The 27,725-nt window shown below is 43.3% G+C and overlaps 1 protein-coding gene across 2 annotated transcripts in view; it reads right to left on the bottom strand.

Annotated features, from left to right (window-relative positions):
• The window catches only part of LOC104299421 (poly(rC)-binding protein 3), a 588,572-nt gene extending 565,527 nt beyond the window's left edge, over positions 1 to 23,045 (bottom strand). For both annotated transcript variants that reach the window (XM_054164280.1, XM_054164281.1), the window contains exon 1: positions 22,491 to 23,045. The gene's annotated coding sequence lies outside the window, so the exon portion shown is untranslated. The remainder of the gene's footprint in view (positions 1 to 22,490) is intronic.
• Between the last annotated feature and the right edge of the window lie 4,680 nt (positions 23,046 to 27,725).

Here is a 27,725-nt window from a genome sequence, read left to right as displayed (position 1 = left end):
CGTCTGATGGGGCAGCATGCTCCTAACCAGTCCAATTGGTAATGGTAATGTAAACTAGAGACAGATCTCATGTCATGCTATAAAGCTAGCAAATTAAGTTGCTAGTGGTTACAGTAAAATTACTAAATCCATGAGACAGGAAGGTGTTGTTATTAACTCTACTGCACTGTGATGCTCCTGAGTTTCAAATACGTCATTGATGAGTTAAGACTTCCCCAAAGTGACAGATGAAGAAGTGATCCAAATAGGAGTAAAAGGCATCAGCAAGCAAAGAGATAGGTGATAAAGGATTAAAAGGGGGGAGGAGTGGGGGTGGGAGTGTGTGTGGGGGCGTGCTGTGGTGAACAGTCATTCTTTCTTTTTGGTGGATTTCTATGGTTTCAGAGGAAGGATGGAATTGAAACAGTATGTCTCACAGAGGCTTCCTTCAAGAAAAGGCTATGCTTTTTATCTCATTTAAAGCACAGGACATTAGTAGCAACTTGAGCACAGCTGGCAGGAGAAGGAGTTTGACAACGCTTGTGTCAGAGGTTCAAACAACTATTTAGAAGTTCACTTTTGGATTCTTGACAAACACAACAGTAACTTTTTCTTGCAAGTCTCAGCTCCAGCACATAATTTACAGTAGTCCTCACATGAAAATGGAAAAATAAAAAGGAAGAAGAAAATGAAACTAGAAACACAGGAAAGTTGTAACACAATCTGTCTGCATTAGTCAGGGGAGTCAGTGCAGACCAGCACAGAGGTATTATTAGCTAGCAGCATGAATGAGGTTAGTGAATCAGCTCATTTACCAGGACATTGTTCTAGCCTCTGGTTCACCCAAAAGGCTGTTTTGCAGGATGAGACCCTCAACCTAAAGTACCACCTCATAGTACTCAGATGGATCATCACTCTCTACTGCAGCAAAAGCTGATTCTTAACCAACAAACCCACCCTAGGAAACTGACGCTGTCACTACACCAAAAAAAAATCCAATAAAAGTGTTATTACACCTAAATATAATTAAGAAAAAAACATTTCAAACAAAGACATTCTAGGTCTTTACCTTTTCTCAAATATCATACTTACTTAGACCTAATCTTTACCTGCAATAACCTGCTGTACACTGCAAAACTTACTTAGGCACTGAAACTGTATCTGGTAGCACAAGACTAGGGAGTAGTCGCTATTAGGGAGCAGGGATTTTTCTCCCAGGCAACCAGCACCAGAACAAGAGGACACAGTCTCAAGCTGTTCCAGGGGCAGTTTAGGCTGGATGTTAGGAAGAAGTTCTTCATAGAAAGAGAGATTGGCCACTGGAATGTGCTGCCCAGGGAGGTGGTGGAGTCACCATCACTGGGTGTTTAGGAAGAGACTGGATGGGGTGCTTGGTGCCATGGTTTAGTTGATTAGATAGTGTTGGATGATAGGTTGGACTTGATCTCAAAGGTCTCTTCCAACCTGGTTAATTCTATTCTAATCTATTCTATCCTATTCTAATCTATTCTATTCTCTCCTATTCTATTCCATTCTAAATTAGACTCTTCTCAAGATGTTACAAATAAGTACATTAACAGAAAAATTATTATTCAAGTCAATGAGTAATTTTGATTTTTTTTTTTTAGCATAGAAAAAAAAAAATGATTCCCATCACCACCTTTGATCTGATAGAAACAATCAACACGATACATATTTATCAGCTTGGCTGACAATTCAGCACTCGACATACAATGTCAGTGCATCACAAACTTGAGTTACTTGAGTTACTTCGATTACAGAGGGCTGAACACGTAAAAGGTTAATGCCCAACCCAAACAAAGAAACCATCAAAACCCACCCATACCTTCCATGGGTCACCTGAAAACCTATTTAACTAAACATTTGCTCAGCTGTTCTCGGTCTTGTGATCCATATAACCCATTCAAGAGTTCGAGACATAAACTTAAACCCTTCCCTTCAAAAAATGTTTTGAAACTTTAAAGTTGTGTATGGTGCAAATATATTCCCTGCAGTTCAATTTACAACAACTTGTCTTTTTTTCAGCATTCTAGGAAGCAATAAAAGAAAGCATTTATGGCTTACAGGCGACTAAGGGTGTGATTTTACATGGTGTTTTCATTCCCACGTGCTTGTTTTACTAGGTAGAATAATTCCATGTTTCTCATGCCCCAAAGTGAAAATTAAAGGTGAAAGCATCAAATCAACATCAAAATTGGCTGCTTGGAATGGGATGGAATAATTATGGCGAAACAATAATTTTCTGAAGACAGTTTACTATTTTAAAAGATTATGCTGATTGTGCTTGGAGCTAAAACTCTGCAATGTAAATGTAGAGCTAAGAACTGAAATGATGTCTTCATTAATTATGCATTCAGTTTTGTTTCATTGGTTTCTTAAACTTATTGTTAATATTTACCTAGGTTCTGATACACTGCTTCTAATCTTGTTATCTAAGCCACATCCCCTAAAAATAAACCAGAGACTCAAAGAATCATAGAATCATTTAGGCTGGAAAAGACCATACCCAAGCACAACCATAAACCCAACTCCACCACTAAACAATGTCCCTTAGGTGCTACATCTTTTAAATATCTTCATGGATGGTGACTCAGCCACTTCCTGGGGAATCTTTTCCAGTGCTTCAGAAGTCTTGCAGTCAAGAAAGTGCCAATTACTATTTTATTGCTAAAAAACTAAGACATGATGCTCAGATGAAAAACAACCTGTAGCAAGAGTAGCCCTTAGGCCTGTAATCACATCTGCCAGAATTCAAGGTGTGAACCACGCAACTGGCTATTTATGAGACACCTCTGATGCACCCTCTGTCTACTACAGAAGCGGCAGAACTGCCACTATCATAATGCACTTCAAAAGATTTCTAATGATGAAACATGTAACAACCAATCATAAAGAACTCACTACATGTGAGAACTCACTACATGTGGGAAGATTACAGTACCACAGTATCAGAGTATCACAGTATCACTAAGGTTGGAAGAGGCCTCAAAGATCATTGAGTCCAACCTGTCACCACAGACCTCACGACTAGACCATGGCACCAAGTGCCATGTCCAATCCCCTCTTGAACACCTCCAGGGACGGTGACTCCACTACCTCCCTGGGCAGCACATTCCAATGACGAACGACTCTCTCAGTGAAGAACTTTCTCCTCACCTCGAGCCTAAACCTCCCCTGGCACAGCTTGAGACTGTGTCCTCTTGTTCTGGTGCTGGTTGCCTGGGAGAAGAGACCAGCCCCTTCCTGGCTACAACCACCTTTCAGGTAGTTGTAGAGGGCAATGAGGTCACCCCTGAGCCTCCTCTTTTCCAGGCTAAACAATCGCAGCTCCCTCAGCCTCTCCTCATAGGGCTTGTGCTTCAGTGCTTGTTGCAGTTTGAGCTGGGTGCCTCCCTGGTGTGTTCACTTCCTGTGTCCATAAGTCCAGCCCAGAGGGATGGACACAGGAAATTGTGTATTTCCTACCATAATTCTTTGCACCACTATAAGATCCAGTGCGGGGTCTGGCACTTTCTCTTTTCTTCGTCCTCCGCCAGCCGGTAACTGGGGGAGATGTCTGCTGGCTTTGGGCCTGGCTAGGCCCAAGGCCACGGGGGGATGGGCAGTCTCAGGCCTGGCCAGCTGAGACTAGCCCAGCAGAGGGAGGGGGAAGATGGAGCCCTGAGGGTCTCGGGTGTACCCTCAGGTGGGAATGGGATGCCTCTGGGTTTGCTTTGGGATCTTTGTCACTGCGCTTTGGGTTTTCTGTAACATTCACGGCTTTCTATTTAAAATTTCATCACTTTTGCAATCCGTTTGTCTGAGTGTTTTATTCCTGCCCGTGGTGGGGAGAGGGGGGACTGCCTCAACCCAGCACAGTGCTCATAAGGCAACCTGTGACAAAAGAAGAGGACACAGTCTCAAGCTGTGCCAGGGGAGGTTTAGGCTGGATGTTAGGAAGAAATTCTTCCCAGAGAGTGGCCATTGGAATGGGCTGCCCAGAGAGGTGGTGGAGTCACCATTACTGAAAGTGTTTAAAATAAGACTGGATGAGGTACTTAGTGCCATGGTTTAGCTGATTAGATGGTGTTGGGTGGTAGGCTGGACTTGATGATTTTGAAGGTCTTTTCCAACCTGGTTAATTCTGAGGGGGCTAGCAACATGTTGTTCACTTGTAGTAAGGTTGACACTTTCAATGACCAAAGAAATTGCAGTACTTAAACTATGAAAAAGATGTGAAAAGTTGAGCCTTCTTTAGGCCCAGGTACAACCCAAAGAGAAAGATGTAAAACCCAATTCTGACTACATAAATAGCAAAGCAAGAACAATTGCTCCTAGCTATGGACTAAAACACCGACAAAATTGTCATCACTGCAACTGTGAAGACATGCTTGCAAACCTGGTGTTGGATTGCTGGCCCAAATGAAGCCTGCAGCTGAGTCACATAGGCACTGCAGGTGAGCGTGAAATGCTTCATGATGATGATGAAGCATGAAGGCATGAAAGCCTGGAGGAGGACGGAGAGAGCTAGGAGTGGATACCCTGCTGCATAGCTTCTAAATAAAATACGAAAGGAACAATGCTAAGAAAAAAGTGGCTCTGAGCAGGGTGTCTTCAGTGGCTTCTTGCAAGTCTGAAATACTAGGATTCACTAATGCATGAAAAACCTTCTGACAGTAAGCTTTGATCCAGCAATCTCCGTTTAGGCAAGACTGTGGGAGTTACTGGGGAACCCTACGGTTGAGTTTTCAAGGCTCACAGGGTGAAAAACCTTACTTTGCATGGAGCACTTTCTGAGACTCTCTGGAAGGCTGTAGGAGGATAAACTGCAGACAGAAGAATACTTGCTTTTTCCTTTGACTTCACATTCCTTTCTTTTATGTGTTTGAAATAGTTATCTGTGACAAAATCAGGAGATATTATTGAGTTATGAGAATTGCTGTGTTTGCTCTCCTGGAGTTTCTTTCCACAGCCCCTATAGAAATCTCAATGCATTGAACACAATCTCTTTCTTGCATTTGCTGGGGATCACCATCAAGTCTGAAATTCATCAAATTGAAGCCAGAGAATATCTTGCCAGGGTAGCTGAAATGTTGCTACCTGGTTATATTGTATGACTGGTGGTACTTAGCAAATCTAATCTGAATATCCTTGAAGAGAAGAATTGCTGCTAAATCAGAGGCGGCATTTCACACCTTGCTATTCAGTGGAGAAGTAAGGCACATAATTTTTACAGGGAAAAGGAAAAAAAATTACTCTTGCAAAAGAATAAAAAAGAACTTCTTAATTTATGAACCAACATTCCCCCCACACACACACTTTTTTCTGATCAGAAACATTTCCTAGTATCAAACAGTGAAGACCTAAAAAATGCAGACCTGAAAATTCAGATCATCTCCAGTTTTACTGGTTTGGTTTGGTTTGTTTTTCCCTGTAGTAATCAAGCATATATTCAGGATAGTAGCAGTTTCCCTGATTTGTGAAGCTGAAGGTTTGTCCACTGGTTTTTGGAGAAACTGATGGCAGCTGAGCAATGCTCAGCAACCTGCAAACCTGACCTTCCAGTGACGTGTTGAAATGCACAACAGTGAAGCTGGTGTTTTTTCACGTTGCCAAGCATCCTCTGCCTCAGGCTGTTCTCATCCAGTTACAGAAGTGCTTTCCAACTGGCTGGAGTTCTGAAGCCAGGTTCAGAAGAACAGGAGGGAGGGATGGTCATCAAGCCATAAATATGGCTTCTAGGAATCAAATCCCACAGCTTGAGCCCACGGTTTAAAGTGCAGTTTTCCCATGAATAAGTAGTTTCAAGGCTTACTTACGAAAAGCACTGTCACTGGATAAAAGCATGAGATCCTTCACAGTTCTAATTCATCCTCTGTTCCTAGTCTCTTGACATAATGAAAATAGAAATCTGAAGCCAAGTGAGCCCTGCAAAATCCAGTGCTTCTAATGAGCAATAATACTTATGTTTAATCTCGAACTACATTAAAAGAACTGAGTAAACTGCTACAGGAATAAAATCATGAATAGCTATCCACATCTAACAAGAGAATTAAGTGCTTTGAAGGCTTTAATTTGAATCTGCCTACAAATTTTGCATCGCTTGATCATCTGTGGTCATGTTTTTAGCATGGTTTCTTAAGTGACAAAACACATCAGGTCCATGTCATAATACCCCAAATGCACCATGGTTAGCTGCTGGGGACAAATGGTCACTTTGTGAAGCAAAACCACAGATTTTAGGAAGGTACAGTATTTTATTTCCTTAAAACCATTTACCAAACAAAAATGTTATCACCTTTGAGCTAACTAAGAAAACCAGAAAGGTGCAGAATCAGTATTTAGAATAGAATAGAATAGAATAAACCATGTTGGAAGAGACCTTCAAGGTCATTGCGTCCAACCCCTCAACCAATCCAACCCACCTAAACAACTAACCCATGGCACCAAGCACCCCATCAAGTCTCCTCCTGAATACCTCCAATGATGGTGACTCCACCACCTCCCCAGGCAGCCCATTCCAATGGGCATTCACTCTGTGTAGAACTTCTTCCTAACATCCAGCCTAAACCTCCCCTGCCGCAGCCTGAGACTGTGTCCTCTTGTTCTGGTACTGGCTGCCTGAGAGAAGAGACCAACCTCTGCCTGTCTACAACCTCTCTTCAGGTAGTTGTAGAGAGTGATAAGGTCATCCCTGAGTCTCCTTTTCTCCAAGCTAAGCAATCCCAGCTCCCTCAGCCTCTCCTCATAGGGCTTGTGTTCCAAACTCCTCACCAACTTTGTTGCCCTTCTCTGGACACATTCCAGCAACTCAACATCCTTCCTAAACTGAAACTGAAAACTGAAAGTATTTCTAGAATGCCAAATAGCAGAAGATAGGTCCTTTTTATAAACAACTCCTACTGAAAAAAAGTGACAGCTCTGGTACCATTTACAGTAGGAAAAAGAAGGGGTAAGATACTTGGGGGTTTGTGGCAGAGAAATGTAGCCTTGCTTTGAAGAATGTCTGTCAGAGAGATCATCTTTTGAACTTACTCTAACAGAGCCATTTAAAATATTTCTGCAAAGCAAGAGACCATGTGGTAGAATGTGTTAAAAGTGTTCAGAATGGTGAAACAATGGATTTCAGTACCCATCTTACCCAGGCAGTCCAAACTTCAGTGCTTGTGCATGTTCCCTACTAGGGTGGAATCCAAAGCAAGTATACCAGCTAAACTATTGGAATGTGCTGCCCAGGGAGGTGGTGGAGTCACCGTCCCTGGAGGTGTTCAAGAGGGGGTTGGATGTGGCACTTGGTGCCATGGTCTAGTCATGAGGTCTGTGGTGACAGGTTGGACTTGATGATCTTTGAGGTCTCTTCCAACCTTGGTGGTACTGTGATACTGAGAAACTAAATTATGCTGAATGACATTATCCTAGTAGTGCGTTATATCTTGCCCCACTGGTTGAAATTTCTACAGAAAGTAAACCCATCGCTGCTGAGATGAGCAGAATGCCATGGCTTCATAATAAAACTCCAGGAAAACTGTCTGTGAGAAGTTTTACTATGGCAATCAAAACCACAGAAGCCTCTCACTACACTGAAGTTTGAATACGAAGACTGAAACCTGATTACCTACCCAGAACATACAGCTGTATTTCAATGCAATGTACTTGCAGAGAACTAAAGCACGCAGTGTCCATACATGTATGCATAGTTCTCAAGCTTGGGTTTTGTGAAAACTGTGACTATCTAGGCAGAGAGCAGTTTGAATAAATAGTTGTAACTGAGCAATTACCATATACTGGCCTAGACTGTTACTATTCCATATAATAAATCTCAAACCAAGTTCAGGAGGATGGGTTTTCTTTAAGCATCTCTATGAGACACTCATTCATTATGTCCCAAATTCGTATGAATTTGAGCTCCTCTCCTATGAGGACAGACTGAGGGAGTTGGGGCTGTACAGTCTGGAGAAGAGAAGGCTTTGAGGAGACCTTTTTGTGGCCTTCCACTACCTGAAGGGGGCCTACAAGAAAGCTGGGGAGGGACTTTTTAGGGTGTCAGGTAGTGATAGGACTAGGGGAAATGGAACAAAACTAGAGGTGGGTAGATCCAGATTGGATGTTAGGAAGAAGTTCTTCTCCATGAAGGTGGTGAGACACTGAACAGGTTGCCCAGGGAGGTGGTAGAAGCCTCATCCCTGGAGGTTTTTAAGGCCAGGCTGGATGTGGCTCTCAGCAACCTGCTGTAGTGTGAGGTGTCCCTGCCCATGGCAGGGGGTTGGAACTGGATGATCCTTGAGTTCCCTTCCAACCTTAACAATCCTATGATTCTATGATCTGTGGGACAGAGTAGCAGTGGTCATTTGCACCATGAACCAACACACCTGCAAGCCTTAAATCTAGAAGGCAACACTGGCATTTCCAAGCAGGCAGCCCACTCGGGTAAGGCAAATGGAATGGAATGGAATGGAATGGAATGGAATGGAATGGAATAGAATAGAATAGAATAGAATAGAATAGAATAGAATAGAATAGAATAGAATAGAATAGAATAGAATAGAATAGAATAGAATAAACCAGGTTGGAAGAGACCTTCAAGATCATCGCGTCCAACCTATCATCCAACACCACCTAATCAACTAAACCATGCAACCAAGCATCCTGTCAAGCCTCGCCCTGAACACCCCCAGCGATGGCGACCCCACCACCTCCCTGGGCAGCCCATTCCAATGGGCAATCACTCTCTCTGTGTAAAACTTCCTCCTAACCTCCAGCCTAAACCTCCCCTGACGCAGCCTGAGACTGTGTCCTCTTGTTCTGGTACTGGTTGCCTGGGAGAAGAGACCAACCTCTGCCTCACTACAGCCCCTGCTGCACATATAAAATTTGCTGAAGTGGCACCTGAGTGTTGCAGAAGAAGTGAAACTGTTAACCAGAAATCTTTTATAGATCACATTTTGATGAATCTCTGTTACAACAGATTGTGCAGCCCTATTTTTTCCCCCCACTCTTTCTGATACAAGCACCGCAGGCAAACTTTCTAATTAGAGCAGCAGATCTATGCAGTGCCATGTCTCGGTGAAGTTATTATGCCCAAACCAAATTTTGTCACTGGCAGCCAATAATTCATTTGTCTACTAAGGGCTTGAAGTGGCCATATCAATTATTTAAAAACACACTATGAAGAGGAATCCATTTAAAACCTTCTGGGAACCCCAGTCAAAAGCAGGGCATGTTCAGATTTAATTCACAACATTGTCTGTTTTAAAAATACAATATTACTAATTAAGGCTTAGTGCATTAGGCCATTAGAACTTGAGTGATTCACGACAGCATAGTGATCGTGCTTATCATTTGTGCTTTAATTTATGGAGTACTAAAAGAAAACAAAGGGGGGGGGGGGGGGGGGAACGAAGCAATTTGCAAAACTGAAACTCATCCAAAAACTGCTTGCAGTAATTTCTCCTGAAAAGTGATTTCACTGTGTGCAAGTGCTACGCTGGTAAGAAAATGCTTCCTATCAATAATTAAGGTATAACGAAAGTTTCATGTGTCAGAAGACACCCTCAAAATAGGGCTAGAAAGAAAGCTGCCTTGCTTTCAGATCTTCTGCATTATACCTCACAAAAACGCCCTCCTCAAAATTATTTAGTGAAGTATGCAACTACTCAAAATCATAGAATCAATAAGGTTGGAAAAGACCTCAGAGATCATCAAGTCCAACCTGTCAGCACAGACCTCATGACTACTAAACCATGGCACCAAGTGCTACATCCAATCCCCTCTTGAACACCTTCAGGGATGGTGACTCCACCACTTCCCTGGGCAGCACATTCCAACGACTAACAACTCTCTCTGTGAAGAACTTTCTCCTCATTTCGAGCCTAAACTTCCCCTGGTGCAGTTTGAGATGGTGTCCTCTTGTTCTGTTGCCTGGGAGAAGAGACCAAACACCTCCTGGCTATGTCCCTTCAGGTAGTTGTAGACAGCAATAAGGTCTCCCCTGAGCCTCCTCTTCTCCAGGCTAAACAACCCCAGCTCCCTCAGCCTCTCCTTGTAGGGCTTGTGCTCATGGCCTTTCCCCAGCCTCGTTGCCCTTCTCTGGACATGTTCAAGAGTCTCAATGTCCTTCTTAAACTGAGGGGCCCAGAACTGGACACAATGCATCAGAAGCTGCAACCACAGTGAAAATTAACATGATTCTAACAAAAGTTGTAGTAGAAAATAAAGGTCTGCACAATGCCAAGCACCCCTAAATGTTAAGGGTAGCCATGAAGGACATGGATACTTACCATACATCAGGGTTATGAACAAAAACATTACACAGAGGGCATTAAAGAAGCCTGGTTCTCTATAAATTTGTGTTGATCTCAAGTGTCTTAGCTGTCTAAGAAGGTCCAGCCATATGACTGGACATACTGGTTGGAGTGTGTCAAAGGTTTCCTTGGGGCCCATCACAGACAAACTGCGGTCTCCTTCTTGGGCTCAGTGTGTACTTCTCATTTGTCCAAGCACATACTTGGAAGAAACTTGACACAGGATTGCACTTTGAGCTTTTCAGCCCCGTGGCAGGTGTGGCTGTTACTGTCAAATGGACACAAGGGTTACTGGAAACAAGAACAGGAAGGGAAGAAGCTAACTGCCATCAGCCTTTCAGAAAACAGTCTAAGAAAACCCCAGTAATTATGCACACTGATTTAAAATATCCACATCTAATACCAACAAAGAGAGAGGGTTAGCAGGATTTCCAGAGAGGTCCTTGGCATAAAATCCTTTTAAATATTGACGGAAGTTAGAGACTAAACATGTTAGAGAGGGATTTTCCAAAAGGCCTAAGTTTTCAGCCAGCTAATCCCCCTGTTTCCTCAATCTAGTTATTATTGGACTCCACTGCCTTCATACACTATGTGAAAGCACTTATGTCTGCAAGTAGGAGGAACATCCAAGCTCAGCATGGCCAGGATTGCTGGCCTTAAGCAGAAATTCAGGAAGAATACAGTCCATCCGCTGCCAAGGAGGCATTTTCACCACAACTCTGCTGCTCAGGAAGTTTGCAAACAAGCCTTCAAGCGAGATCTGCTATAGTGAATCAAAATATTAAGCAGGCTTCTGGTGGCTTGAAAATTCCACACCTACACCCACCCCCCCAACATTAAATTTGCCAGAGCAGCTCAGTTGGAAGCAAATGAAAGCTGTATTTACAAGCAAAACTACAATCTCCAATGGAATGCAATGAGTATGGACAAAATATACATTGCATTTACATGCATTTACAATATTTACAGGTATTTACAATTAATAAACAGCACAAGGACCCCCCTGGCCAAGGACCAGAAGAAGCTACAAGCTTCTCCCTCCCTGCCTCCCCCTTGCCCCCCTCTAAAAAAAGGGACAAGAGACAGAAGCAGAGAAGTTAGTATCAGTCACAACAAAAGCAGGCAACCAATGTCAAGCAGGTATCTCCCAGCCCAAGGAAGCGAGGAGATAAATTGTTTACATTATTAGCTTAAGTCCATTATCTTTACAGTGGGATTGTTTAGAATTATCATTATTTTCCTTTTTACACTCAATAGTGACTTATTAACATCTTTACTACTTTCTGATCAAGATCTGTGAAAAAATATTTAAAGGCATAACCTAAAACTACCACAAGAATAAACAACGAAAAGCGAACCCTGGAAATACATCGGTGTCTCTGAACAAGGTTACTGTCAGCAACCTGCAGCCAGGATGCTTGAAGGCAAGCCTGTCACATTGCTAAAACACTCTCTGGGAGCACTATGACAGTGCAAACTCTGCATGATTCTGAAGGGATGCTGGTCTCAGCATGAGACTACTGACTCTGTGACTGAGGAGATGCCTGCTTCAAAAACAACTGGAGTCATTGTAGCCTGAAGAATTAAGAAAACCTCAAATTAACATAGAATCATAGAATTGTTAGGGTTGGAAGGGACCTCAAGGATCATCTAGTTCCAATCCCCTGCCATGGACAGGGACACCTCACACTACACAGCCACATCCCGCCTGGCTGCAAAAACCTCCAAGGATGAGGCTTCTACCACCTCCCTGGGCAACCTGTTCCAGTGTTTCACCACCGTCATGGGGAAGAACTTCTTCCTAACATCCAATCTGAATCTACCCACTTCTGTTTTTTTTTAACATTCCCCCTAGTCCTATCATTACCTGACACCCTAGAAACTCCCTCCCCAGCTTTCTTGTAGCCTCCTTCAGGTACTGGAAGGCCAGAATAAGGTCTTCTCAGAGCCTTATCCTCTCCAGACTGAACAGCCCCAACTCCCTCAGTCTGTCCTCATAGGAGAGGTGCTCCAGCCCTCTGATCATCCCTGTAACATTATGAATAAATTATTTCTTCTGCCCATGCAGAAATGCTCCTCCATCAATAACAAAAGAGATGTTGCCCCCAGTTTGAATATTCTTCTGACAGCAGTTCAGTAGAAACTCCAAACTGACCCAGTGCCGTCCCAGGAAAATGCAAAGCTCTTAACAAGATTTTTTATTATGATATTGTTTATTATGATACCTCTCCCTGATGTGCTGATTCTTACCATAGCAACAGCAGGCTGAAAAATCATAACTTTTGAATATCAAATGGCATCCAAAGCATCCTAGGAAAACAGGTCACACACTGCCATGACATATTAAGAACTTGGGGGTTTTTCCAGATCAATAGTTGATTTTAAAATATATATATATATACATATATATATATTTTAAATGACAGCAATATAAAAAACACTTCTGTGTGAATTGCTATATTCTTTTCACCCAGCATAAACATCCTGGTGGTTTAAGAGTCAGTGCAAAGGACTCCAGGCTTCTTTCCAGCCCCAACTTTTGTGCCTACGCACACTGGCAGTCTACTCCCTTAGAAAGATCTCGAATCCCTTCTTCCATTCCCAGGTCTGCAGGACAAACATGACTCAGAGATTACTCCTACAAACACTCAAAGGGGAAAATGCAGCCCTTGTACTTTAAATGGGACAAAACCAGAAAGTGAAGTTACTTGTCCATGTACATAGAGATAATTCTTAATGCTGTGGTATTAAGGGGAGGGGAGGGAAGGGGAGAGGGCATTTGGTTCCCTTTTTTTATCATCTTATCAATATTCCCTAATATCCTGTCTAAACCTTTCCTGGCACAGGTTTGAAATATACCAATGTATGATAGTACTGGGTACCACAGAGAAGGGACCAGCACCTCCATCTCCCCTTTCCACTGTTTCTTTAGAATAGAATAGAATAGAATAGAATAGAATAGAATAGAATAGAATAGAATAGAATAGAATAGAATAGAATAGAATAGAATAGAATAGAATAGAATCACACCAGGTTGGAAGAGAACTTTGAGGTCATTGAGTCCAACCTATCATCCAACACTATCTAATCAACTAAATATTACACGTTGCAGCACATCATTTGAAGGACAGAAATATGCAGGATCCCCTTTGCAGAAGCAGATGGAATTTAGATCAGTTAAGCTGGTCTTGAAAACAAACTTTTAATTGAAGGTTTATAGCTCCCTTGCAGCATGTCTTTTTGCCTTATATCATTAGTTTGTGCTTTCTTCTAACCCAGCTCCACCTCTGATATTTGCCTTGTGCCTTTTTGTCTCTTGCATTCTGTTAGATCTTATTAATTTCATCTCTGTGCAATGTTTTAGAATAGCATAGAACTAACCAGATTGGAAAAGACCTTTGAGATCATCGAGTCCAACCTATCATCCAACACCATCTTATCAACTAAACCATGGCACCAAGTGCCTCATTCAGTCTCCTCTTGAACACTTACTTTCCCTCTTCCATCTTCTCTCACAAGGACCCCCTTATGTGCACCTTTTTCCATTTTTCCTTCTAAATGTCCTTTTGTTAACATTTTGCTAAATCCTTTCTTTCATTCTACCTACTTTACTACCCTTAATTTTGCCTTACATTGCTTTCATTTTAAGGCTGCAAATATAGATGCCACACACAGGCAAATTCTGAGTGAGAGGGCAAACTTAAAAGTTGCTTTTAAGATTTTGGCCTTGGAGATTTACTCTGAGCTTCCCTTTGCAATGTACACTGGAAAAATCTCAGAGAAGTGGATGATCTGGATTATCCATATGGCACTGAAGATTTTACCTTCAAAGCATCACAAAATCCTCCCCTTCCCAGATTCTTCTGCATTGCCAGGCAGGGGAGTTCTGCCAATCCCAAATGCTTATACAAGCACTGATGCTCGCTCAGAAAGCATAAGGAGTCTTAAATCTAAGCCAGAGTCTAGGAATAGTCAAATCTACAATTTTTTTTTTAGTCCCTATCCTGCACTACCACTGAAAGCTAACTATAAAAAGAAAATAGAAGGAAAACAAATTATTCTTTCATTTTACTATTACTGCTTCTTCTATGTACTGCAAAACCAAAGGAGGAGTTGTGATAGCTAATTAGTTAATGTCTGTAACACGGAATCATAGACAGGTTTGGGTAGGGAGGGACTTTCAAATATCAGATACTCCATACCCCCCTTCCACAGGCAAGGACAGTTTTCATTATATCAGATTGCTCAAAGCCCCATCCAACCTGGCCTTGAACACTTGCAGGAAGCAGGCATCCACAACTTCTCTGGGCAGTGTGTCTGACCAGCACGTCCACTCTGACACATAAAGAAATTACCTATGAAGTACTTACCTGCTTCTAGAAATCATAAAGCATTTTTACAAAATACCTCCTTGTACACGGATGGACATCCAGAAACACACAGCTAATACATTACAGTTTAACTATCATGTGCAAGTAACATATTTAATTTGCCTATATTTAACATGTTCCTTATTTACACCTCGGATTTGAGAAAGGACTTTCAATGAGGGTGAGGGGCTTGGAGCACAAGCCCTATGAGGAGAGATTGAGGGAGCTGGGGTTGCTTAGCCTGGAGAGGAGGAGACTCAGGGGTGACCTTATTGCTCTCTACAACTACCTGAAGGGGGGTTGTAGTGAAGCAGAGGTTGGTCTCTTCTCCCAGGCAACCAGTACCAGAACAAGAGAACACAGTCTCAGGCTGCGTCAGGGGAGGTTTAGGCTGGAGGTTGAGGAAATTTTACACAGAGAGAGTGATTGCCCATTGGAATGGGCTGCCTGAGGAGGTGGTGGGGTCGCCGTCACTGGGGGTGTTCAGGGCGAGGCTTGACAGGATGCTTGGTTGCATGGTTTAGTTGATTAGGTGGTGTTGGATGATAGGTTGGACACGATGATCTTGAAGGTCTCTTCCAACCTGGTCTATTCTATTCTATTCTATTCTATTCTATTCTATTCTATTCTATTCTACTCTACTCTATTCTATTCTATTCTAATGTATTGCGTTCTGCTGCAGCATCAAGCAGTCGTGCACTGTGAAAGTGCCGAGAACTTTTGGTCTAGTGATGCAGACTGCCTGGAACATGACCCATCTCATGCAAAATAAGCTTCTCTGAGATAATAATAATAATAATAATAATAAAAAATAATAATAGCTACCAACTATTTTGTTGTCAATGTTCTACAAGTCTGTTTCCAAGTCTCTCACTTAAGCAAGGATTTACGCTGAAGCTGAAGAACTCTTCAACATAAAATACTGCTGAATTTAGTCTTCATTATACTACTACTGATAAGAAAAGCATCACACAGCCCACTTGAGGAGACATTTGTCAGAGCTGCAGCAAGAACTCCCGAGACATAACTATGCTTCTGTAAAGTGCAACATAAGCCTTAACTTTGAATTTCCATAATTTTTGAGTCTAAACCATTTCCCATTCATTGCTGTAAGTCAAAGTGTATTGCACTTGTGAAGTTCTCCCTTTCTGCTCCTGTTACAGCCTCTGCTGGTTTATATAGTGGCTGGTAAACCACTAATATTATGTCATGTATAGAAGCAGCCCTTAAATCCAAGGAAGCTTATGGCTGCATGCTGACCTCGCCTCCAGAAAGAGAAACTATTTTTGGTTTTCCTGAGAGGTTTTCTGAGCGCCCCCCTTCAGGGCCCTATTTACTTCCCAGATTATGCTGCCTGTCTTTTACCATGTTGTCACAGAGTATTGCTGTATCTCTACCCAGATTACTGAAGCAGCCATCGTGACCTAAAGGTATTTCCCCAAACTGCTAAGGATGGTTTGTAGATCTTTTATACTGAGCTTGCCTAGATGAGTGATACTCCTTAAAGGAACCATATCATCACGGCTGGTTTATTCTACAGCAGCATCACTTCATCAGCAAATTTGCAGATGACACCAAGTTGGGAGGAGTTGTTGATCTGTTAGAGGGCAGAAGGGCTCTGCAGGGGGACCTCGACCGACTGGACAGATGGGCAGAGTCCAACAGGATGGTATTCAACAAGTCCAAGTGCTGGGTGCTGCACTTCGGCCACAACAACCCCATGCAGAGATACAGGCTGGGGTCAGAGTGGCTGGAGAGCTCCCAAACAGGAAGGGACCTGGGGGTGCTGATTGACAGACACCTAAACATGAGCCAGCAGTGTGCCCAGGTGGACAAGAAGGCCAGTGGCATCCTGGCCTGTATCAGGAACAGTGTGGCCAGCAGGAGCAGGGAGGTCATTGTGCCCCTGTACTCAGCACTGCTTAGGCCACACCTTGAGTCCTGTGTCCAGTTCTGGGCCCCTCAGTTTAAGAAGGACATCGAGACACTTGATCGTGTCCAGAGAAGGGCAACAAGGCTGGGGAGAGGCCTTGAGCACAAGCCCTATGAGGAGAGGCTGAGGGAGCCTGGAGGAGGCTTAGGGGAAACCTCATTGCTGTCTACAACTACCTGAAGGGGGATTGTAACCAGGAGAGAGTTGGTCTCTTCTCTCAGGCAACCAGCACCAGAATGAGAGGACACAGTCTCAAGCTGAGCCAGGGGAAGTTTAGGCTCGAGGTGAGGAGAAAGTTCTTCACTGAGAGAGTCATTCGCCATTGGAATGTGCTGCCCAGGGAGGTGGTGGAGTCACCGTCCCTGGAGGTGTTCAAGAGGGGACTGGACGTGGCACTTGGTGCCATGGTCTAGTCATGAGGTCTGTGGCGACTGGTTGGACTTGATGATCTTTGAGGTCTCTTCCAACCTTGGTGATACTGTGATACAACAGCTCAAATACCTCTACCCGTTTGATTTGCTTAAGATTTTTATATTTTCAATGCAGATTTTTTTTTTTTTTAATAAATATAAATCTTTAGGGGAGCTTCAGGTGACTCATTATAAAAGAAACTGTTATATGCAAAGTACCACTGAGTTTGAAGAAGCCCTTGTCACTATATATGCCATTTATATTAATGAAAGCATGATAGTAACAAGTTACTAAGAGACCTGAGCTCTCATCAGACCTTAGTGGCCTATCCTAAAACTTCATTATGAAACTAAACCTTCTCTTTTTTAAATGCATACAGAAAAGACTGTCTAAAAATAAAAAGCACCTTTCTAACTATTTTAAAGCCAACTGAGAGACAAATTTTAATCAAATAAGTTGTGCAACCCCCTCTCCCCCCCCAAAATAAAAAAAAAAAAGAAAGAACAGATAGAAGAATCTGTCTTATCATTTAAAGAAAACAAGCAGTTTGCCTCCTTATAGAATGAGAGAATCATAGAGTCAGACAGGTTGGAAAAGACCTCAGAGATTATCAAGTCCAACCTAATACCTAGCACCTCATGACAACTAAACCATGGCTTTAAGTGCCACATCCAATCCTTTCTTGAACACCTCCAGGGATGGTGACTCCACCACCTCCCTGGGCAGCCCAACCCAGCCATACTTAAATACAGTGGACACTTAACAGGCTCTAATACACAGACGAGAAAGTCATGAATGTCGCAAGATAAAGAGATCCGTAATCAAGACAACTGGATTCCTATACCCTGTTAAAAGCATTGTCCATTAGCAGAAATCAATAGTGCATTATATATTTTGACCTATAGGAAAAAAAAAAAAAGCTTAATTCTTGTTACATACACCTCTGCAGTGCTGGAATAGGTACCCAGTTAAAAGGGTGGAGTAAAAATTACCAGTTTGAGAAACTTGCCCCACTCCACTGCAACCAGGAATTAACTGGGCTGCTCCAAACAGACCCCACGGGAAAAGAATAGGCACAGGGACTCACTGATACCAGGGCTCATTCTGAAACGAGCGTTTCCTTTGAATTATGTTTTATGAAGTTATGTTTCATGAAGCATGAAATCTCGTATTTACATCAAATTCCAATTGTTTTACCTACAACACTACAGATACTCCTGCATTTGGTTGGAGTTGGTGGAGCTGTTACATCGTGTTTTCCAGCAGTAACAATTTTTTCCACCCCCCCCTCCTTCCTACAAACACTTCTCTCCACACCAAGCAGCCTCCAGCAAGTAGGGTGTAATAGCTGGATGCAAATCCAGGGAGAAAATTGGCACAGATGAAAACATACTACAAGGAGGAAGCACTAGAGCCGGAGACTCTGCTCCACCATTATTTTCCATTTGGCCTCCTACGAACAGTTCTCATCAGAGAGCTGTGTTAGCATGACCAGACTATAATTAAGTCATCCATATCTACACTAAAACAGAGAGAAAACCAAGCAGATCACTGAACACGAACTGCCAGGCTGAGAGGGTTAATATTGTTAAGGGTGAGGAAGTGACTTGCTGGTTTAGCCCTGAAGCACACAGCTGCTCCAGCACCAGACAGATAACTTTGCTTTCCCACAAGCCACGCTCCTCCTTTGCCTGCCATGCCCAAGCACTCGCTACCTCTGACACTCATCCACATTCGCCAAGGCTGGGAAGGTAACTGCTTGAAGCTCTGTTCAGCACCTAGCTTTTCATTTACACATGGTTCCTAGAAGGAAAATACTTTCTTCTACATAGAAGCAAGTAGAGCATTTAAAAAAATAATAATTGCAAAGCTTGTATTTCTAGCAGACAAAATGCAAGCAAAAAGTCAGCCTTGCATAAAGTACTCTCATTCATCTAAGCATTTTAAAATCACAAACACACACTCAGATTGAAACACACAGTACTGTTTGAAACTTGGTAATGGCAGAGAGATTTACAGAGAAAGATGAATTCATTTGTTTTCAGATGGATTATGCTGCTGCTTAGGAATTTATTTTGTAATTGTACTCTGCATGGATATAGATAATACTCTTGTAACCCATTCACAAAAATCCCAGGCAGCACTGTGGCAGTTTTTTGGTCTCACTTGTTAAAAATGTAAGAAAACACAGGACCAGTAGAGCTGCCTCAATAAGTATGCCCAAAGGAAAGAGCATTTTTTCGCCCTGCAGCAAATGCTATTGATGGGTACTTGTACTTCAGGACAAGACAAAACACACAAGTGAAATCACCACATGCAGTGAATAAAAACACATCAAACTAAGTATTTCAGATATTGTGTAATAATAAAGCAAATGCTGGCTAACAGTAGGGAGAAATCCCACTTAACTTTTACAGCAATAAGATCCACAAAGTCAATGACTTCTTAACTCTCCCTCCATTACTTTGTTTATAGCACTACAGCTTTCTATGGCTTGCTTCAAGAGCCAAAAAAAAAGGCTTTAGAGGTGAACAAATCCAAGGTTTGAGGCTTTTATCCAGGCCTCAATGCATAAATTAAAGGCCCATTTAATCTAGGTTAGTACATTGCAGAATAATCTAAGTGTTGGTGTGCTGCCATTCACATCAATGAGAACGACCATCAGATCAAACTCAGCATTACCTTGCTTCAGCATTTTCACAACCAGCTGAAAGCACTCAGGTCTTTCAGTTGTTATGACAAAAAAAAAGACGTAACAAAACCCAAAACTACGTAACTTGCCTTTTTTGTTTGTTTGTTTGTGGGGGTTTTTGCTTGTTTGGGGTTTTCTTGGCTGTTTTGATTTGTACAAACACTCCATCCGGGTGTTTGGTATTTTTCCTTCACCGCTGCCAACAGCTAATCAACCAGAGTAGGGAATTTAGTGCATGGATTTCTGAAGTGAACAGTGCCTTTTCACAAACAGATAAAGGATACCAAGAAAATCCTCTTTAAAAGCCCGTGAGTCAAAAAACAAGGCTGAAAGTTTACATTTCCTAACGTATTTTACCGTTACTGTGGTTAAAGAAAACCTTTACTCATAAACTGACTGTATGCACCCCGTGTAAAACCTAAACAAAATGAGATGTCACAGACACGTTGGCAATTGTATCCTTTGGAAATACCCTAAATCCTGACACGTTGAAGGAAACGATCCTGATGAACGCTGAACACAAGTAACTCCTAGTGACTTCAGCAGGAGTTGTGGGTATTTCAGCCTGCTCTGGATTAAAATGAGGAGGCTTGACTTTTATCAGCATACCATGAGTTCTCCTGTGACACATGTGATTTTAACAGCAAAATCCATCAAATCAGAAAAACTGTAGTGCTTACCAAGGAAATGTATTTAGCCAGTCATCAAGGTTCAGCAGAAAAGCAGCTGACAAGCTAACATGCATCAACCTTATTTATGTCTTTAAACTGCTAGTACACCATGCTGGTTTTCTCTCTCTTTTCTCACTCCTGCATACCTTCAGGGACAACGTATGTAGCACACTCAGGTGTTTCTCCCCATGCTGCTAACAAGCACTATAAATGGCATGAGTGAGAGCATGCTTTCTGCTTTCACATCAGCCAGACACAGCAGAAAAAAAAAATCCCAAGGCAAACTTGTGTAAAATCTTTTAATTTAGGCTAACAAGAAAATAAATGATGAAATGACTCTTGATACTACAAGACTATTTCCATGCATGCTCATTTTTGTTGAACATTATCTACACAGCATGCAGAAAGATAGGTTGATTTGGGACTGCATTAACTAGACAAGGCAACATGAAATCTTCCTGTATCCACACATCATGAAGGCCTCCAAACACAGGTGACAGCAACCTTTCCAATGTATTTGTAAACTTTCTGATGGAAAAATGATTCAACCTGTCAGAAAACTGTATCTACACCAAGTGCTACTTCATGTACTTTGGATCCACTAGATTTCATAAGCAAATCCACGTTTCAGTTAAACAAGTGTAATCATTTTGAGAGCCAAATATTTGAAACTGTAACACTGTGAAGTAGTTTTCCTTCCAAGTTCTTAAGCAAAATCATCTGCTTGTTTTGAAACAAACAAGGGAGGTGTGAAAAAAATCCACGAAAAAGAGTTAGGGGCTGTTATTTTGCTTTATATTAAATGAAACTTTGCAAATGTGACCCTTCCAGTTATGCCTTTACTCCCTGTTACAATGCAACTAAAATTTGTGTCACCCCCACTTCACACACACGGGCAAAATATACAATTGAAAAGCACGCTAAACAACTGTGGGACAATCCATGAAACAGGTAAAGAATTACTTGATTCCTTCTGAATAATAAATGGCTCCCCAGCAGATTTGTAATAGACTGGTTTACTGTAGAACCACATTTCTGGTCGCAATAGGAACAGAGTCAGTCGAACAACTGAAGAAAAACACCTCTAAACCAACTTTGGAACTGGGGAGTAAACCGGGCTCATCAAGCTATTAATAATGGTTCATCTTTTACTCATTGACCAGTGTAGGGGACAGCAAACGACCCATTTGTTCTGGATCACAATGTTATCTCCCCCACTTATTCCTGGAATAACGCTGTCTCAGGCTGCCGAACGCACAGAAACGCCATCAATTTACGTTAGCCCTAAAGTTTTCTCCCTCGGCACTCCTCCGCTGGGAAGCCAGGAGTGCCAGTAAGGTTCTATGGAAAGATGTTGTGGAGCACAAGGGACTGAACTCTGTGGAAAGCTCTGTAGCTTTACTGCATGCCAGACCGATTTCTCCATCATCAGCCTCTGCCATGCTCCTCGCACTGTGTACTGTGGCTGTTCAAAAGCTTTACCACACTCATCATCCTAGAAACACAAAATACAAATACACTTCACACGTACATACGCACATACACACTCAAGACACACGTGCATGCACACACACTTACTTCCCCAACATCACATGCAATTCTTTCGAAGTCCCTCGTGTATTGCTTAAAAACAGAAACCCAACACATACACACCAAAAAAAAAAAAAAAGGGGGGGTGGGGGGAGAGAGGGAAAAAAACAAACACCACACACCAAAAAAAAAGCCACGAAACAGCAAAACACAGAAAGGAGGAGGCAATGGGGAGGCGGGGGGGGGAAGGGGGTTGAAGGAAAAAAAGAGCATCTGCCTTTTTTTTTCCTCCCCCCTGCTGTTGCTGTGGCTCTCAAGCATGCAGTGCTATGGAAGAGTAGTTCCCCACTTTCATCAGCTAGCTACATCCTTGGGATAAAAGGGAGCACTCCGGAATGATGCTGAGGCTGCAGAAGGGAAAATAAGGCTTTGCAAACATGCCTGACTCCCCACGAATTTCTCTCGTTCACATCCCCTCCTCCCCAAACCCTGCCCTAAGCGGGGGGGAACAAAAAACAAAATCCACCACAAGATCAAAAAAAACCCAAACAAAAAAAAAACACAACACACGAGGAAAAAAAGTGATGAAAAGACACAACTCACCTTAACAAGGGGTGTTGGATGGGGTCAGAGAGGAGGAGGAAGGGTATATAAAAAGATCTAATCTTATCAGAGGTTGTGATAGTATTGAAACACACAGACACAGGATTTGGAAGCAAGGGGTGTATAAAAAAAAAAAACAAAAACCGAAAACCAAAACGAGGGGAAGAGAAATTATAGAGACGGTGCAAGTCAGTCCGGCAGGAGAGCCCCCCCAATAAAAAAAAATAAACAAACACCACAAACAAAAAAAAAAAATGCCAAGAGCAGGCGGGAGAACGTGGCGGTGCCGGGGGTTTGTTTTGTTTCTCTTCGCTGGGGGCGGACGGAGGCGGCGGGCCGGGAAGGGAGGGAGGGATATGGTGGGGGGGAGGCTGCGCTTTCGGCGAGGGGCCTCTCTCTGGCTCCCCACAGGGCTGCGAGCCTCTCCCCGGCGGCTCCGGGAGGCCGGGCTCGCTCCTCGCCCGGCTCCGGTGGCTGCGGCGGGCGCGGCGCTCCCGCTCCCGCGCCTCGCTGGTGCTCTGCAGCCGCGTTCACGCCGCCGCCGCTCCTCGGCCACCCCCGCGCCCGCGCTGCCGCCGCCGCTCCTCGGCCACCCCCGCGCCCGCGCTCCCGCCGCCCGCGGGCGCCCCCCGCTGCGGGCCGGGGTGCGGATACGCTGCGGGGCAGGGGCGGGGCGGCAGCGGTGAGGAGCCGCGCCCGCGGCGGGAGCCCCGCGGGGCGAAATGGGAGCTCTCCGAGGCGGCCCCGCTGGTGCCAGTAGAAGCTGTAGGGCGAGCGGTGCCGGCTGCTGAGAGCGACCCGGGCAGCGGCGCCGAAAGACGTGCAGATGCTGCGGCCCGAGAGACCGGGGGACTGGTGGTGTGTTGGGCCCGTGTTCGCCCAGCGGGCTGCGGAGCCCCCTTCCTGTGAGCAGCTTTATGCATGGCAGCCGTGGGGTAAGGGGAGTTCAGATCGGGAAGCAAAACTTGGGCGCGATGAAAGGCGACCGACGGTTTTATTTGTTAGCCTAGTCCTGCCTGTCGACGGCACATCAGCATCGCTTGGTGTCGTTGAGAAAAGGACCAGCAACAAGCTGGTGCGTTGAAAATTGTACTAATTTTCATTAAAAGTAGTAAAAGTGCATCCAGCCTTGACCCTTACGAGGGCTCACAGAGAGCGGCGCCAGCAAACGATGTTTGCTTTTGATCCAAATGGAAGCTACTCGCAGCATTTTGTTCATGAGGACTGTCGTAGGGTCTCATTTGTCTTAAGCAGTTGTCAAAATCCGGCAAACATTTAGATGTTACAGAAGGAAGCTTTTACCTGACTTACCGCCCCTAGAAACACTCTTCAACTAAATATAAATCCTGTAAAGTTGCTCTGAAGTAGATAGGCATAAAAACTTGGGACATCTTTCTGCATTTTCTTTGTCTAGACTGAAAGAAGTCAATTAAAAAAAAAAAAAACAAACTAAAAATTGGAGAATTTAATTGCAGAGAAATGAGCTTTTAAAAAGTGTTTTATTTCTTTCTATAGCGCTGTTACCAGTTGTAAGTAAGCATGTCTGTTTATGACTTGTGATTTTGCATTGGCATTGCCCCATTAATGATGAGAACAAATTCAGGCCAAGCTGCTGGATCCACCATTTACAACTGATACACAAGCTGTGCTTCAGGGCCAGTGCCACACTGAGTTAACTAAGCAGGAGTACATATAGTAAATAGTAGAAGGATATGCTCCAGTTTGTACACCGATGCTAGGACACTTAAACTAGTATTGTTTATTGATGTCTGGAATAAGACTTGTGAAGCAGGGTGTGTAATAGTTGCTCTTAAACACTGGCCTTGCTACCCACAGAGTGGATGTTGTGTGAACAAGCTGTCCACATGGGGACTGAGGATTGCCGGGCTGAACACCTCATGGTGACCAAACTGCCTGAGAATGAACCACTGTTGGAGTATGGCAGGGGATGTAGAGTGCCCAGTTTCATTCCTCAGAAAGTGGCTATGGTCTTTCAGGCACCTTTGTAGCACTCCCACTGGGGCACAGCAATCCACTCTCTCACTTTCTAGCTGGAGTAGAGGAGCAGGCAAAGTATTTTGAAGCCAGGTGTTGGTTGGAACTGGAAGATCTTTGCTAAATGAATCAATTTGTTAAATAAGAAAAGATATTTTCAGAACTGAACAACAGTTTAATTGCCCTGCATTGTCATTATTTTCAACTTTATTTTTTTTTACTCCATTGAAAGGTATATCACAGAATCACCAAGACTGGTTTGCTGCAGAAGATGTAGAGGAATAATGAGTTTTCCAAATCTCTCGTATGAAGTAGAAATAAGAGGATGTAGTTCCTTCAGTGAGCTTCTCACAGGTGTCACAGGAAGAAGAGCCTGTTTCTACTCCAGCGTCTTCTGTGAACCACATTGTTCAGCAGTCTGATGACAGAACTCAAGAGTTTACTGGATTTGGATAATATCTCTCTTTTTTTGAAATCAAATCTATTTAAAATTATTCACAGCCACACAAAGGGGAGTAAAGACATTGCAAATAAAGTCTGTGCTGCTTGGAGGCCTGATTCCTGCAGTAGCTAAGTTGGGGAAATGTTTTATACATTAAAGTGGTGGTCATGTTTTATACATTATGTTATTAAATATTTTCTTTAATTTCAGTTCATTTTCAAGAAACTGCATCTCAGTTAATATGTATTTACATGAACTCTCTCTGGCTTCTACTATGCATTAATCATTCCTCCATGTGAGGAGGAAGTTCTTCACCATGAGAGTGGTGAAGCCCTGGAATGGGTTGTCCAGGGAGGTGGTTGAGGCCCCGTCACTGGAGGTGTTTAACACCAGGCTGGATGAGGCTGTGGCCAGCCTGATCTAGTGTGGGTTGTCCCTGCCCATGGCAGGGGGGTTGGAAATAGATGATCCTTGTGGTCCCTTCCAACCATGACTGTTACTATGATACTATGATTTTACCTTGCTGTGGAAGTGCCAGCTTTCTGTAAAACACAGGTCCATCCAGTGTGCAGTGTGAGGCTCTGACCGTTACCAGCTTCCTGAGTCACTCTATGCCCAGTAATATCAGGGCAGTTTTTACTGTCAGCCATAACTCTGTGGCCCTGCTGACATTGCCACATGTGTACAGGCCTATTAGTTTTCATTTCACTTCTCCAGGAAAAAAACAAAACAAAGGCACAAACTTAGAAACTTTGATGAGTGACTTCATAGTCCAGTTGTGAAAAGCACACACGCTGGCGGTATTCGGAAACACCTAAACACAAAATGCTTCAATGAGAACATACCTGTTTAAAATGTGCATTTCAGTTGCCATGTCACAAGATCTGCATATTTGATGTCTGATTTACAAGCATCACTCAGCACTCAAGTCATTTGCTTGCTGGGAAACTGCCGGGTTTGCAGTGTGGATGTACCTACATTTGACTGGATGGGAATCATGACAAGGGTTCAAGTCAGGTATTTTATTATACAAAGAGCTCCTGTAGAAGTCCTTTTTTTTCCCAGAAGACAGTCTCAAGCTGTGCCAGGGGAAGTTTAGGCTCTTCACAGTGAGAGTTGTTAGCCATTGGAATGGGCTGCCAAGGGAGGTGGTGGAGTCACTGTCCCTGGAGGCGTTAAAGAGGGGATTGGACATGGCACTTGGTGCCATGGTTTAGTAGTCATGAGGTGTTGGGTGACAGGTTGGACTTGTTGATCTTTGAGGTCTTTTCCAGCCTTGTTGATTCTATGATTCTATGATATTCTGGGGACTTCCCAAACATGCTGAAGTACTGCTTGGATGCCCACATTAAACATGTGAGTCTGTATCAAATGGATGTTTTGATATGCTCTGTGGGAAGTTCCCAAGAATGTCCATAAACTCTTTAGTATCTTTATCAATGATCAAATTGATCAAAACACAAAAGTAGTTAGAACAGTTACTGAGAGAGCAAAACAGAGCATCTAAACTGACATAAACAAAATAATTCCTCTCAGGTCACTACTTTGCTTCGGGGTTTCACCATTGCTGCAAGCAGTTAATGCTGAGCAGCTTTCCTCCAGTTTCATTCAGGCAGTCCAGAGGAAGACATACTTTGTGTTTGGCTCATTATGAAACACACAAATCATGTATGCTGACAGTGCAGCAAGGTAGCCTTTGAGGCAGAGAGATAAAAACTTCAGTTTGGGTAAAGCACTCAATGTCCTTGTAATAATGAGAGGTATGAGCCAAGTGACCATGAACCCTTGCCTGCCAGTAGTATCTCTGAAATTTCTGCTGCAGGGTAGATCCAGCCAAAGAGCAACTTTCTTCCCTCTCAGGCTAGCAAAGATGTCTGCAGATCTACACTGCTGCTTAGTACCGTTCCCCTAGAGCCATGCTATAGCCAACATGAGGTGAACCTTTGTTGCTGCCTCACCATGAGTGCTGTGTGCAGTTCTGGGCCCCACAATTGAGAAGGATGTCAATGTCAAAAAGGATGTGAATGCATCTAAGGGATGGCAAAAAAGCTGGTGAAAGGGCTGGAAAGAATGACCTGTGAGGAGCAGCTAAGGACTTTGGGTTTGTCTGGTTTGGAGAAAAGGAAGCTGAGAGGTAACCTCGTTGCTCTCTACAGCTTCCTGAGAAGGGTATGTGGAAGAGGATGTGCTGATCTCTGCTCCAGTGATAGAATGTTCAAAGTTGTACCAGTGGAGGCTTAGACTGGACATTAGGAATCATTTCTTTGCCCAGAAGATGGCCAAACACTGTACCAGGCTTCCTAGAAAGATGGTTGATGCCCCAGGCATTTGGACTATGTCCTTAACAACATGCTTTAACTTTTGGTGAGTTCTGAATTGGTCAGGCAGTTGGACTAGATGATCATTGCAGGTCCCTTCCAAGTGAAATATTCCCTTCTCTGCCCTGCCTGTCTTTTAGCTGGGCAGAGATGTAATGAAGGAATCCTCTCTAGATCACCAAGCATCAGGTGAATGGTACATGGTACCTGTTAGTTGTGCTAACAGGTGTTAGTTATCTGGTACATGGTACATGTTAGTGTGCCCGCCTGTCAAGGTCCCTCTGCAGAGCTCTCCCATCCTCTAACAGATAACACCTGCCCCTAGACTGGTGTCATCTACAAACTTACTAATGATGGACTCAATCCCCTCATCCAGATCATTGATAAAGATACTAAAGAGTTTATGGACATTCTTGGGAACTTCCCACAGAGCATATCAAAACTTCCATTTGATACAGACTCACATGTTTAATGTGGGCA

Source organism: Dryobates pubescens, chromosome 9 (assembly GCF_014839835.1).
Source record: "Dryobates pubescens isolate bDryPub1 chromosome 9, bDryPub1.pri, whole genome shotgun sequence".
NCBI lineage: Eukaryota > Metazoa > Chordata > Aves > Piciformes > Picidae > Dryobates > Dryobates pubescens.
Note: the sequence above shows the minus strand (reverse complement) of the source record. Positions and strands in the feature narration are given on the sequence as shown.